Source organism: Rhinopithecus bieti, unplaced genomic scaffold (assembly GCF_001698545.2).
Source record: "Rhinopithecus bieti isolate Rb0 unplaced genomic scaffold, ASM169854v2 scaffold_3040, whole genome shotgun sequence".
NCBI classification, from domain to species: Eukaryota; Metazoa; Chordata; class Mammalia; order Primates; family Cercopithecidae; genus Rhinopithecus; species Rhinopithecus bieti.
This window is the reverse complement of record NW_016804657.1, coordinates 7,917,568-7,931,824: the sequence shown is the minus strand read 5'-3', so window position 1 is coordinate 7,931,824 and position 14,257 is coordinate 7,917,568. Positions and strand designations below refer to the sequence as shown.

The following is a 14,257-nucleotide window of genomic DNA, read 5'->3' as shown; positions in this document are numbered from 1 at the left end:
CTATTCAGTAATTTTTTATTTGAAGCCAGACTACATAAATGAAAATTGTAGAAGCTTTGAATTACATTATCTTCTAAAAAGGTTAAATTTCTTCTAAACACAGACTGAGTAAACGCAGACTATATTGTGTTTTAGGCTTTGTTAAAGACAGTCCATTTCTGTTTTTACCCCAACTTCCAGAAATGGACCTGGGAATTTCAGTTGGAAGCCAGGGGTATTTACCAAGGGCACCTAAGGAGCCTAACCTGTTTCCCCACTATCATGTGGCTGTTAAATTTTCTCCTTAGCCCTTTAATTTCCTTCTGCTATTTTCTGCTGGGTTTCTTTGAGTCTTGTTTGCCCTATATATGTGGTTATAGAATCACCAATGACTTGAGGGAAATTTGTCCATAAATTTTGGGCTTTTCCTCTGCAATTTCTTCCCATATGAGATTTTGTCCCTATGTTTCAGTCATTTTAGCAGCTCCAGGGCCTGACCATTGTCTCCTCTGCCCGAAATGACTGCCACTTTAGATATGGCCTCTATTGCTCTGAACATGATTTAGAACATATCCTCAGGGAAAAAGCCAATGTTTACATGGCGATGACCTTAGGATCATAGCCCCTCAAGTTCTACCTGAGTTAATTGCATTTCAGTGTCTTCAAATCATTTGGTTTTACATATTTTGTCTAGCTTTCATGACTGCTTTTGGTAGGAGGGTAGTCTGATAAAAGGTATTTCATGGTTGGAACTGGAAGTCTAGATTGTTCAAGCAGCAGAGTTCCTAGATTATTCCTACAAGAACTCTAGACCATTCTCTAGGATCTAAAGGGAGAAGTATAGATATTTTTGCCAGGTGGGGTGGCTCACGCCAGTAATCCCAGCACTTTGGGAGGCCGAGGCAGGCAGATCACCTGATTTCAAGACCAGCCTGACTAACAGGGTGAAACCCCATTTCTACCAAAAATACAAAAAAATTAGCTGGGCATGGTGGCAGGCGCCTATAATCACAGCTACTCGGGAAGCTGAAGCAGGAGAATCGTTTGAACCCGGAAGGCGGAGGTTGCCATGAGCTGAGATTGCGCCATTGCACTCTAGCTTGGGCAAGAAGAGCGAAACTCCGTCTCAAAAAATATATATATTTATACATATTTTTTCTCATCTTATCTTCACTTGTATTCTGTCAATTCCACATCTTATATTTTATTTGTGTTTAGAAAACATTAAAATAAATGTAAGAACATATCACAACCTTGCTTAAAGTTCCTTGTTTGGTGCTATTTTTAAATTGTCTGAAAACATGGAAGGCAAATACCACTAAGATATTTTATAGCTAGAAGTGAGAATCAGAGAATAAATATGGATATAGTAACTACATGAGACATTCATTTCACAAATGCAAGTGTTTACTATGCTGTGAGAGAGTGGTGAACCTGACATATACTATTCCTGCTTCTACAATAAATAAGATCATTTTAAACAGCAATAGTTGCTATGAAGAAAATTAAAAAGGAAAAATAGAATGTTGAGTACTAGGGATAGAGAGTGAATTAGAAAAAAGGCTCTTTACATATTATGTTCAGAGAAAATGTTTCTAAAATGATGTGATTTGAACTGAGACCTGAATGATGAGGAGCCAGTAATTAAAAGATCTGGAAAAACAGAATTCCCAGTAAGGGAAACAGCAAATGTAATGGCCTTGAGGGAAAGGAAGGAGGCTAATTTGGCCAGAGTTCAGAAAGCAAGGGGAAGTGAATGACTTAGGATGAGGTTAAAAAGCAAGGTATAATCTGGACTATGTAATAATTTTGTAGGCCATGGTAAAATTTTAGTCGTTAAGTGTGATGGAAAGTCACGAATAACTTTAAGGTACCATTTAGAAAGATTAACTAGGTTTCAGCATAGTGGATGAATTACAGTGTGGTCAACTATAAAAACAAAACTTACGAAGTCCAACAGTTTGCCATTCTCTATAAAAGAACTTCCAGCCAAAAGTCAAAAGGAACACTTTTCAAAATACTAAATTGTAAACAAGGTTTTTACATTTTTTACATCGTGTCACAGGAAGAATCTAAAATATTAAACTTGATACTTACATATATCCTAGCAACTCAGAAAAATAAGAAAATTCCTAAGAACGAGATACAATGCTGCTGAGGACAAAAAAATTCCAACTATAAAATGATGATGAGCTGCCAAAAAATAACCGGATCATAATTTCATGCAAATGTTTTGTTTTTTTCAACTGGTCAAAGTAAAAGGTCTGGATACTGAAATTTATATATATACTCAGAGAACCTGAGTAACAAAAAATTTGCAAGGAATACCAAAAACAAAAACAAGCAAGCAAAACATATGATGCTTCTCTTACCTGACCACCAGCAAAAGGAAAGACTCTAAAAATGTTTGGTAAACTCTTGACAGTAAATCAACCTAAGCATTCTACAATCATATTAAATTGTTCTGATAATGAGTCTTCTATATTTTGATTTGCATTTTGTTCAAAGTCAGCTGAATATATTTAATCGATGTATTGAAAGAATGGAGTAAAGCTTCCAGGAAACTGCAGTTATTGGAAACAAAGCTTGCAAACAGGCTGATACTGAAATGCATTCCAACAAAAGCAAGGAATGAACTAAAGAAATTAAAGCATTCAATGTGTAAGCTGAAGTTGAAGTATCTTCATTTGTAGGAATAATGGTTTGATGGAGCTCCTATTTTCAATTAGATTTATTTATATTGTATACTTCAATGGAATGAAATTGAGAAGTTATACGATTCTGTGTCATCTAAACTGGAAGATTATTTAAAATAATTACAAATAAAAGTCAACGTAAAAATATCTCAGATTTGTGGAAGGTATTCTGAATGAAAGCAAAAGAATGGCATTTGTAACAATATCTGGTCTGAAATATTTAAATGTTTTAATATGCAAAAATTTAGAATTGAGAATATCCTGCAATTAAGCAGAATTTGCTCTGAGCAACTGTAGGGAGAATACCTTCTCTAATAAAAGCATGCAAGAGTCAATTGAAAGTGCCAATAATTTCAAATTTAGATAAATACACAAGAATGTATGTTTTTAATAATTTCATTTTAGAATACAGGTTTATAGCAGAATTATTTTACAGGATACCCAATAAAATAAAACCAATTTGTCAGTGATTAAATACTCTGAAAATTAAATAGTTTTAATTATTTCAGCTCCCCCATTCATTCTGAAATTGTACTCTTATGAATAATACACTGTATGGTCATTCTCATTATATGATGCCATAATCTGGCTTATATTTTTAATATAATGTAAATATTTTATGTATGACATCATTTATGTGGCAACATATTATTTTACCTCATGGACTACCAAATTTGCTTAACAAATGACCTTACTCTTGAACGTTCGACCTGTACTTATGATTTTGTGAAATACGCTGTGATAAACATTTTGTAGACGTCTTCCTTAGTCCATACATCCAATTTCTTCGGGTACATTAACGAAGGTTGAATTGCTTTAAGGGCTTTTGACAGATAATATACTAGTCTACAAGTAAAGCTGAAATGTAAGAATGGCTTTCTTCTCACCTTTTATTATAGCAGATGCTTTAAAATTTTTTAAGTAAAAAACTTCCTTGACAGCAGATGAATATAACAACTTTAATTTTATTTTAAATGAAGTCTGATTTTGTTACATTTTCATTTAATTTGAGGGGATATGTAATATACTCACAATTTAAAATGTTAAATGGCACTGAAAAGCATAAAGTAAAAAAAAAAAAAAAAATGTCTCTCTCTAAGCCCTCTACCTCTTCCAATCACTCTCAGTCCCAAAGCAATCTGTTAACACATTCTCATCTATCCTTTTGGAAAACTGTATGCCTACATAAGCTTAATATGAGTTGTCTATTACATTTTACATACTCATTGGTGTCTTCTAACTTTAATTCTGTATTTTTACAAACTTTTTTTTAAATATGTTTTCAAAGTTAAAATTGTCCTTCAATTATAAGGTAATGTTATTTTTTGTTACTACACAGCCCCTCAGCCAAGCATAGGATCTGGTTTATTTTTCTTTTAACTATATATTGACGTATAATTTACATACAAAAATGCATCCTTTCAGGTGCACCATTCAATGGGGTTATGACAAATGAAAACAAAGATTGGTATGCAAACCAAGTCGATCCTTCCAAAACATGTCCTTATCCCTTTTGCAATCAACGCACACACTTCCCTACCAAGTCTCAAACAACTCTCAATCTGCTTCCTCTCACTACTGATTAGTCTTGCATGTTCTAAAATTTCATGTAAACATGATACAGTATATGCTCCTGTGTTTGGTTCTTTCACTCAACATGTCTTTGAGATTCACCCATATTGCTGTGTCTCAGCAGTTAAGATTCTTTTTATGGCTAAGTGGTATTCCATTGCATGAATATGATAACTATTTATCTATATACCTGTTGATATGATAAATATTTGAAAAACAGTCAAACTGTTTTCCAAAGTTTCTCTACCATTTTACATCCTACCAACCTAAGTTTACTATCTTGCCTTTTCATTGTCTATTTTTCCCAGTAGTTGTTTCGTTCTCCATTCATGCCTTCATTTGGATTGAGTAGTTTTTAGTATTCCACTTTCTTTACTGGCTTATTTTTTTATGACTCCTCTAGGCATTACAACATAAACCATTAACCTTCCCACAGTAGACCTTTATGTATTGTATCACCTCACATATAATGTAAGGGCTTCACATTTCTATACTATCCTCTATGTAACTGTGGTAACAAATTTTTCTTCTATGTATATTATAGGCTCCACTATGCAGGTTATTATTTTTGCTTTAAACAAAGACCAAAACAGAAAAAAATAAGCATTTTACATTTACTCAAATATTTACTGTTTCCAGTGCCCTTCCCTTCTTCGTGTAAATCTGCTTTTCCATCTGGTGTCATTAGAAAGTTCCTTAAAATTTCTAGCAATACAGGTCTGTTGGCAATAAATAAATTTTATTTGCCTGAAGATGTCTTACTTTCACCTATGTTTTTAAAGAATACTTTCAGTGGCTATAGAATTCAAGATCGACTTTTTTCTTCCAACAGTTTCAAGATGATTCAATTGTTTTCTGGACTGTATTACTTAAGATAAGAAGGAAGTATTTCTATTTTGGTTCCACAGTGTAAATGTCTTTCTTCTCTGGCTGTTTAAAACTTTTCTTTTTCTAGTCACAGATTTTCAGGCATCATGTTTCTTTATATTTATCCTGCTGGGTTCCATCAAATGTTGAAATCTGTGAATTTACAGCTGTTTAACAAATCTGATAAATTTCTAGACATTACTTCTTTAAAAACAGGCATATCTCAGAGATATTATGGGCCTGGTTACAGACTACTTCCATAAAGCAAATATTGCAACAAAATGAGTCACACAAACTTTTTCATATCCCAGTATATATACAAGTTATATTTACATTATACTGTACCCTTTTAAGTGTGCAACAGCATTATGTCGAAATAATGTTCATATCTTAATTTGAAAATACTTTATTGCTAAAATGCAAATGATCATCTGAGGCTTTCAGCAAGTCATACTCTTTTTTGCTGGTGGAGGGTCTTGCCTTGATAATGATGGTTGCTGACTCATCAGGGTGGTGGCTGCTGAAGGCTGGGGTGGCTGGGTCAATGTCTTAAAATGAAGACAACAATAAAGTCTGCTGTATTGATTTGATTCTTCCTGTTTCAGTTCTGTGTAAGACAAAAGATCTCTCTGTAGCATGTGATGCTGTTTGACAGCATTTTGTCCACAGCAAAAATTCTTTCAAACTTGGAGTCCACTCTCATATCCTGACACTGCTTTATCAACTAAGTTTACATAGTATTCTAAATCCTTATTGTCATTTTGACAATGTTTCATAGCATCTTCACCAAGAGTAGATTCTATCTCAAGACCACTTTCTTTGCTCATCTGTAAGAAGCAACTCCTCATCCGTTCAAGTCTTATCATAAGACTACAATAATTCGGTCCCATCTTCAGGCTCCACTTCTAATTCTAGTTCTCTTCCTATTTCCACCACATCTACAGTTACTTCCTCCACTTCAGTTTGAACCCCTCAAAATCACCCATGAGGACTGGAATCAAATTCTTCCAAACTCCTGTTTGATACTTCGACTTCCTCTCATGAATCACAAATGTTCTTAATGGCATGTAGAATAGTGACTCCTTTCTAGAAGGTTTTCCATTTCCTTTGCTGAGATCTCTCGCAGGAATCACTATCTATGGCAGCTATAGCCTTACAAAATGCAATCCTTAAATAATAAGACTTGAGAGTCTTAATCACTCCTTGACCCATCGGCTGCTGAATGGATGTTGGAAAGCATGAAAACAACATTAATCTTGGGCATGTTCACTGTAGAAAATAGGTGACCAGGTACACTGTCAATGAGCAGTAATATTTTGAAAGAGATCTTTCTTGCTTAGCAGTAGGTCTCAACAGTGGGCTTAAACTCTGCCATCAACGGATGTGCTCTCATCTGAACTTTGTCGTTCTACTTACAGACCCCACAGGTAGTAGATGTAGCAAAATTCTTAAAGGCCCTAGGATTTTCAGAATGGTAAACACGAACTAGCTTCAACTTAAAATCATCAGCTGTATTAGTCCCCAACAGGAGTCAGCCTGTCCTTGAAAGCCAAGCATTGATTTCTCTTTAACTATGAGATGGCATCATCTTCCAGTAGAAACTTGTTTCATCTACATTGAAAATTTGTTGTTTAGTGTAGTCACCTTCATCAATTACCTTAGCTAGATCTTCTGGATCACCTGCTGCAATTTCTACATCAGCACTTACTGCTTCACGTGTCACCTTTATGGTACGGATACAGCTTCCTTCATTAAACTTTATGAACCAACTTCTGTAAACCTCAAACTCTTCTGCAGTTTCCTCACCTCTCAGCATTCAGAGAAGTGAAGAGAGTTAGGGCCTCGCTCTGCGTTAGACTTTGGCTTAAGAGAATGTTGTAACTGTTTCATCTTCTATGCAGACCACTCAAACTTCCTCCATGTTGGCAATATAGCTATTTCACTTTCTCATCATTCATGTGTTCAGTGGCACAGCACTGTTAATTTCCTTCAAGAACTCTACCTTTGCATTCACAACCTGGCTGACTGTTTGGCATGAGAGGCCTAGTTTTTGGCATGCCTTCCTCACTAAGCTTAATTATTTCCAACTTTTTTGTTTTGAGACAGAGTCTTGCTCTTGTCGCCCAGGCTGGAGAGCAGTGGCGTGATCTTGGCTCACTGCAACCTCCGTCTCCCAGGTTCAAGCAATTCTCCTGCCTCAGCCTCCCAAGTAGCAGGGATTACAGGCATGCATCGCCACACCCAGCTAATTTCTGTATTTTTAGTAGAGATGGGGTTTCACCACATTGGCCAGGCTGGTCTCAAACTCCTGACCTCAGGTGATCCGCCTTCCTCAGCCTCCCAAACTGCTGGGATTACAAGTGTGAGCCACTGCACCTGGCTGGGTTTTGTTTTTTGTTTTGTTTTGTTTTTTGAAACAGGATCTGGTTCTGTCCCCCAGGCTGGAGTGCAGTGGCACGATTTCAGCTTACTGCAAGCTCTGCCTCCTGAACTCACGCAGTCCTCCTACCTTAGCTTCCCAAGTAGCTGGGGCTACAGGTGTGCGCCATCACACTGCATTAGTCCATTTTCACACTGCTGATAAAGACATACCTGAGACTGGGCAATTTACAAAAGAAAGAGGTTTAATGGCCTTACAGTTCCACGTGGCAGGGGAGGCCTCACAATCATGGTGGAATGTGAAAGGCACACCTCACATGGTGGCAGACAAGAGAAGAGAGCTTGTGCAAATAAACTCCCCTTTTTAAAACCATCAGATCTCGTGAGACTTATTCACTATCACGAGAACAGCATGATTCAATTACCTCCTGCTGAGTCCCTCCCACAACACATGAGAATTCAAGATGAGATTTGGGTGGGGACACAACCAAACTGTATCCTTCGGCCCCTGGCCCCTCCCAAATCTCATGTCCTCACATTTCAAAACCAATCATGCCTTCCCAACAGTCCCCCAAAGTCTTATTTCAGCATTAACTCAAAAGTCCACCATCCAAAGTCTCATCTGAGACAAGCCAAGTCCCCTCTGCCTACATGCCTGTAAAGTCAAAATCAAGTTAGTTACTTTATAGATGCAATGGGTGTACAGGTATTAGGTAAATACAGCCATTCCAAATAGGAGAAACTGCCAAAATAAAGGACTACAGGCCCCATGCAAGTCTGAAATCCAGTAGGTCAGTCAAGTCTTAAACCTCCAAAATGATCTCCTTTGACTCCATGTCTCACATTCAGGTCACACTGATGCAAGAGGAGGATTCACACAGCCTTGGGCAGCTCTGTCCCTATGGCTCTGCAGGGTATAGCCCAACCTCCTGGGTGCTTGAACCAGCTGGCATTGAGTACAGCTTTTCCAAATGCATGGTGCAAGCTGTTGGTGGATCCACCATTTTGGGGTCTGGAGGATGGTTGCCCTCTTCTCACAGCTCCACTAGGTGGTGCCCCAGCAGGTACTCTGTGTTGGGGCTCCAATTCCACATTTCCCTTCAGTACTGCCCTAGCAGAGGTTCTCCAAGACAGAGAGCCCTGTCCCTGCAGCAAACTTCTACCTGGACATCCAGGCATTTCCATACATCCTCTGAAATCTAGGTGGAGGTTCCCAAACCCCAATTCTCGACTTCTGTGTATTGGCAGGCTCACCACCACATGGAAGCTGCCAAAGCTTGAGGTTTGCACCCTCTGAAGCCATAGGCCGAGCTTTAGGTTGGCCCCTTTCAGCCACAGCTAGAGAGGCTGGGATGCAGGGCACCAAGTCCCTAGGCTGCACACAAGGGGACCCTGGGCCCAGCCCATGAAACCACTTTTTCCTTCTAGGCCCTGGGCCTGTGATGGGTGGGGCTACCATGAAGACCTCTGACATGCCCTGGAGACATTTTCCCCATTGTCTTGGGGATTAACATTTGGCTCCCTGTTACTTATGCAAATTTCTGCAGCAGACTTGAATTTCTCCTCAGAAAATGGGCTTTTCTTTCCTATCACATTGTCAGGCTACAACTTTTCTGAACTTCTATGCTCTGCTTCCCTTATAAAACTGAATGCCTTTAACAGTACCCAAGACACCTCTTGAATGCTTTGCTGCTTAGAAATTTCTTCGGCGAGATACCCTAGATCATCTCTCTCAAGTTCAAAGCTCCACACATCCCTAGGGCAGGAGCAAAATGCCACCAGTCTCTTTGCTAAAACATAACAAGAGTCACCTTTGCTCCGTTTCCCAAGAAGTTCCTCATTTCCACCTGAGACCACCTCAGCCTGGACTTTATTGTCTATATCACTATCAGCATTTTAAGTAAAGCCATTCAACAAGTCTCAAGAAATTTCCAAACTTTCTCACATTTTCCTGTCTTCGTCTTCTCCAACCTCTGCCTGTTACCCAGTTCCAAAGTTGTTCCACATTTTTAGGCATCTTTTCAGCAATGTCCCACTCTACTGGTACTGTTGCTTCACCTGTCACCTTTATATTCTGGAGGCAGATTCCTTCCTTAAACCTAGTGAATCAATCTCTAAGCCTCAAACTTTTCTCCTGCAGCTTCCTCACCTCTCTTAGCATTCACAGAAGTGAAAAGACTTACGGCCTTGCTCTGCATTAGGCTTTGGCTTAAAAGAATGTTATAGCTGGGTTCATCTTCTACACAGACCACTCAAACTTTCTCCATGTCAGCAATATGGCTATTTCACATTCTCATCATTCGTGTGTTTCACTGGCATAGCATTGTTAATTTCCTTCAAGAACTCTTCCTTTGCATTCACACCTTGGCTGACTGGCACCAGAGGCCTAGCTTTTGACATGACTTTCTCACTAAGCTTAATTATTTCTAGCTTTTTTTTTTTTTTTTTTCTTTTGAGACAGGGGCTGGCTCTGTCACCCAGGCTGGAGTGCAGTAGCAGGATCTCAGCTCACTGCAAGCTCTGCCTCCTGGGCTCAAGTAATCCTCCCACCTTAGCTTCTCAAGTAACTGAGACTACAGGCACACACCACCATGCTCAGCTAATGTTTGTATTTTTTGTAGAGGCAGGGTCTCACTATGTTGCTCAGGCTGGTCTCGAACTCCTAGGCTCAAGCAATCTGCACGCCTCAGCCTCCCAAAGTGCTGGGATTACAGGTGTGAGCCACTGCACCCAGCCTATTTCTAACTTTTTATTTAAAGTGAGAGACATGCTATTCTTCTTGTCTCTTGAATACATCAAGGCCATTGAAAGGTTATTTATTGGCATTGTTCTGTCTCAGGGAGTAGGGAAGCCCAAGGAGAAGGAGAGAGAAGGAAGAATGAAATCTGTGGAGCAGTCAGAGCAGAGACAACATTTAGCGATTAAGTTTGCCATCATCTATGACTGCTTGTTCATGGTGCCCTATATAATTACTAGAGTAACAAGAAAGATCACTGATCACAGATAACTATAATAGATGTAATAATAATGAAAAGCTTTAAACTATTGTGACAATTATCAAAATGTGATATATGCTGTTGGAAAAATGGCACTGACAGACTTGCTCAACACACGGTTGACACAAATCATCAATTTGTTAAAAAATAAAAATAAAAAGGAAAAAAGCAATATCTGCAAAGAACAATTAAGTGAAGCACAATAGAATAATTCATGCCTGTAGTTTTTCAGCCACTCCTCCCACTCCCAAATTTGCCACTCCCATCACTCCATTACAGGTATGTTAAACCATCTGACACTGCCCCATAGGTAACTGGATATGCTTCTCTCCATACTCTAGCTTTTTATTTCTATTTCTGTGCTTCAGTTTAGGTGGTTTCTACTGTTTTGTCTTCAAGCTTACTGATCTTTTCTGATGCAGTGTCAAATCTGCCTTTAAGTTTGTCAAGTAAATTTTTTATTTCATATATTTCTCACCTTTAGAAGTTCCACTTTGGTCCTTTTTAAAATCTCTTCTCATTCTTCACATTTGCCTTTAAATCCTCAAGCACACTTACAATAGCTATTTAAAGTCCTTTACGGCTATCTTCATCACCTCTGTTACTTCCATGTCTGTTTCTATGAACAGATTTTTCTCTGGGCTACAGAATAATTGGCTACATTTTTCTGCTGCTTCTTTGCATACCATAAAGTAAAGTAATTTTGCATTGGATTACGGATATTATAAAAGTTTATTGTTGGATATCTGAATTTTCTTTCTTTAAAACATGTTCAGTTTTCTTTTAAACATATTCAGACAAGCAGAGAGCCAAATCATGAATGAGCTCCCATTCAGAACTGCCGCAAAAAATATTCAGGAATACAGCTAACAAGGGAAGTGAAGGGCCTCTTCAAGGAGAACTACAAGCTACTGCTCCAGGAACTCAGAGAGGACACGAGCAGATGGGAAAACATTCCATGCTTATGGATAGAAAGAATTAATATCGTGAAAATGACCATACTGTCCAAAACAATTTATAGATTCAATGCTATTTCCATTAAACACTCACATTCTTCACAGAATTAGAAAAAACTATTTTAAAATTCATATGGAAACAAAAAAGAGCTCAGATAGCCAGGACATTCCTAGGCAAAAAGAACAAAGCTGGAGGCATCACATTACTCCACTTCAAACTATGCTATTAATAGCAAAAAAAAATTTTGCAATTTACATGACAAAGTACTAATCTAGCTAATATACAAAAATATCTTAAGGACTGATTTTTTTTAAAATAGCCAATAAAAAACAAACAAAGGACATAAAAAAGCTATCCATTGAGTGAATAAAATAAACTCAATCTCACTCAAAAATTAATAAAACAAACATTGAAACATGATTTTATATTTGCCTATCTGATAAGTAAAAGTAAACCATATTTTCAAAAGGTTAGGTAAGAGTCATTCTCACATTCTCACATACTTATTAAGGAAATGTCAACTGGCATATCCTCTCTAGAACACAGTACCTAACAACAGAAAAAAAAATGTACATAATTCTTTGATCCACTATTTCTGCCAAAGTCATACCAACACATGTATATGTACACACACACACACACACACACACCATTTCCAACATATGCAGGATACTTCATCCAATATTTTTTGATAGTATTAAAATCTAGAAATAATCTATTAGTTCACTGATACAGAATTAAGTCAATATTTTCCTAAGCATTATATTATGAAGCTCTTAAAAACAATGAGATAAATATATACAAAGTGTTGATACAAAATATTTTTCTAGACTTATTGCTAAATGATGTAAAATGTCAATATTGTCAGACTGAATAACAAAATTTGGATTATGATCCAAACTATATGCTGTCTCCAAAAGCAGCACTATAGTTAATACAGTGAAGCTGAAAATAAATGGAAAAAAGATAAACCATGACAACAGTAAGCATAAGGTAGAGCAGCTACATTAATATCTGATAAACTTCAAGACAAAAGCATTACCAGAGATGAAGACACACTGGAATAACAAATGGCTCAAGTCATCGGAAAACATATAATAAATGTCTAAGTACTTGAGAGTAAAGCTTCATCAAAATGCATGAAGCAAAAAATTGACAGAAATAGAGAAGAGACAATTCCACAATCATACTTGGGACAGTTTAACACTTCATTTCAGGAACGCATAAAACAATTTATACCAAAAAATCAGGAAAGATACACATGATCTAAACACCACTAACCACCTTAACCTAACTGATATATACGAAATGTTACACCCAACAACTGCAGAATACACATTCTTATCAAGTGTATTTACCAAGAAAGACTATGTGCTGAGCTATAAACAAGTTGTAATAAATTTGAAAGGATTCAAATTGTAGAGTAATTTTTATGACCACAATGAAATTAAATTAGAAATGAAAACAATAAGATATCTAAGAAACTACCTAAAATTTGGCAATTGAACCACACAATTATAACAAAACTAATGCATCAAAGGAAAAGTTCTACAGGAAAATGAGAAACTATTTTGAACTGAATAATAACAAAAAAAAATATCAAAATTTCTAGAATGTAGCTAAAGCAGTCCTTGGAGGGAAATTTATAGCTCTATAGAAAAACAGTAGTTTATGGCAGGAAAAGAGAGAAAGGTATAAGATCGGTGTAGAAAGATACAACCTACAGTTCCAATGTAAGAAGCCAGAAAAAGAGCAAAACAAGTAAAACAAAGTAAAAAAACCAAAACAAGTAAAATTAACAAAAACAGAAGTACTTTTTTGAAATGATTAACAAATTTGACAAATGCCTCAGTGAACTAGTAAAGAGAAAAGAAAGAATACAAATTACTAGAATCAGGAATGAAAGTAGTTGTTGCTACAGAATCTACAAAGATGAAAAGTAAAAAAGAAAGTAACACAGGAACAACTTTACACCAAATTTTCTAATTTAAGTGAAATAAAGAAATTTCTTTAAAATTAACTAAAACTGACACAAAATAAAACAAAATCTGAATATAAGATATATATGTTTATATATACCTTATATATATTATATAAAGTATATATAAATTTTCATATATACGTATACATATAAATTTACACAAACACACACACATGAAAATTTGGGCAGCGTGCAGTGGCTCACACCTGTAATCCTAGCACCTTGGGAGGCCAAGGAGGGAGGATCACTTGAGCTCAGCAGTTTGAGACCAGACTGAACAAGACAGTGAGACCCCATCTCTACAAAAATAAATAAAACTAACTGTGTGTGGTGGCACACACCTGTAGTCTCAGCTACTAGAGAGGTTAAGATGGGGGGATCACTTAAGCCCAGCAGGTCAAGGCTGCAGTGAGCTGTGATTGTGCCATTGTACTCCAGCCTGTACAAAAGAGTAAGACCTTGTCTCCAAACCAGCCCCCTCCAAACACACACACACACAAATTTTGTGATTAAAAACTTTCCAACAAAGAAAATTTCTGGCCCAGGTAGTTGTACTTAGGTCTATCTATCAAACAGTTAAGAAAGAAGTAACTACAGCACTCCACGAATTACTTCTGAAAAAAACGATTTTAATAATTTAATAATACCTCATTTAAAGAGGGTAACTCACACCAAAATTTGACAAAGGCATTCCAAAAATAAAATTCCTACCAATATCCATCATATAATTTCAAAAGGTATTAGGAAATAAAATACAGCAAAATATTAAAAGGATACATTTTGGCCAAGGAATATCTAAGAAATTCAAGGTTGATTTAACATTTGAAAAT

At 36.8% G+C, this 14,257-nt stretch overlaps 1 protein-coding gene across 1 annotated transcript in view; it reads right to left on the bottom strand.

Moving 5' to 3' along the window:
• Nucleotides 1-14,257, bottom strand: part of MAN1A2 (mannosidase alpha class 1A member 2) — a 175,571-nt gene that overhangs the window by 82,546 nt on the left and 78,768 nt on the right. The window lies entirely within an intron of this gene.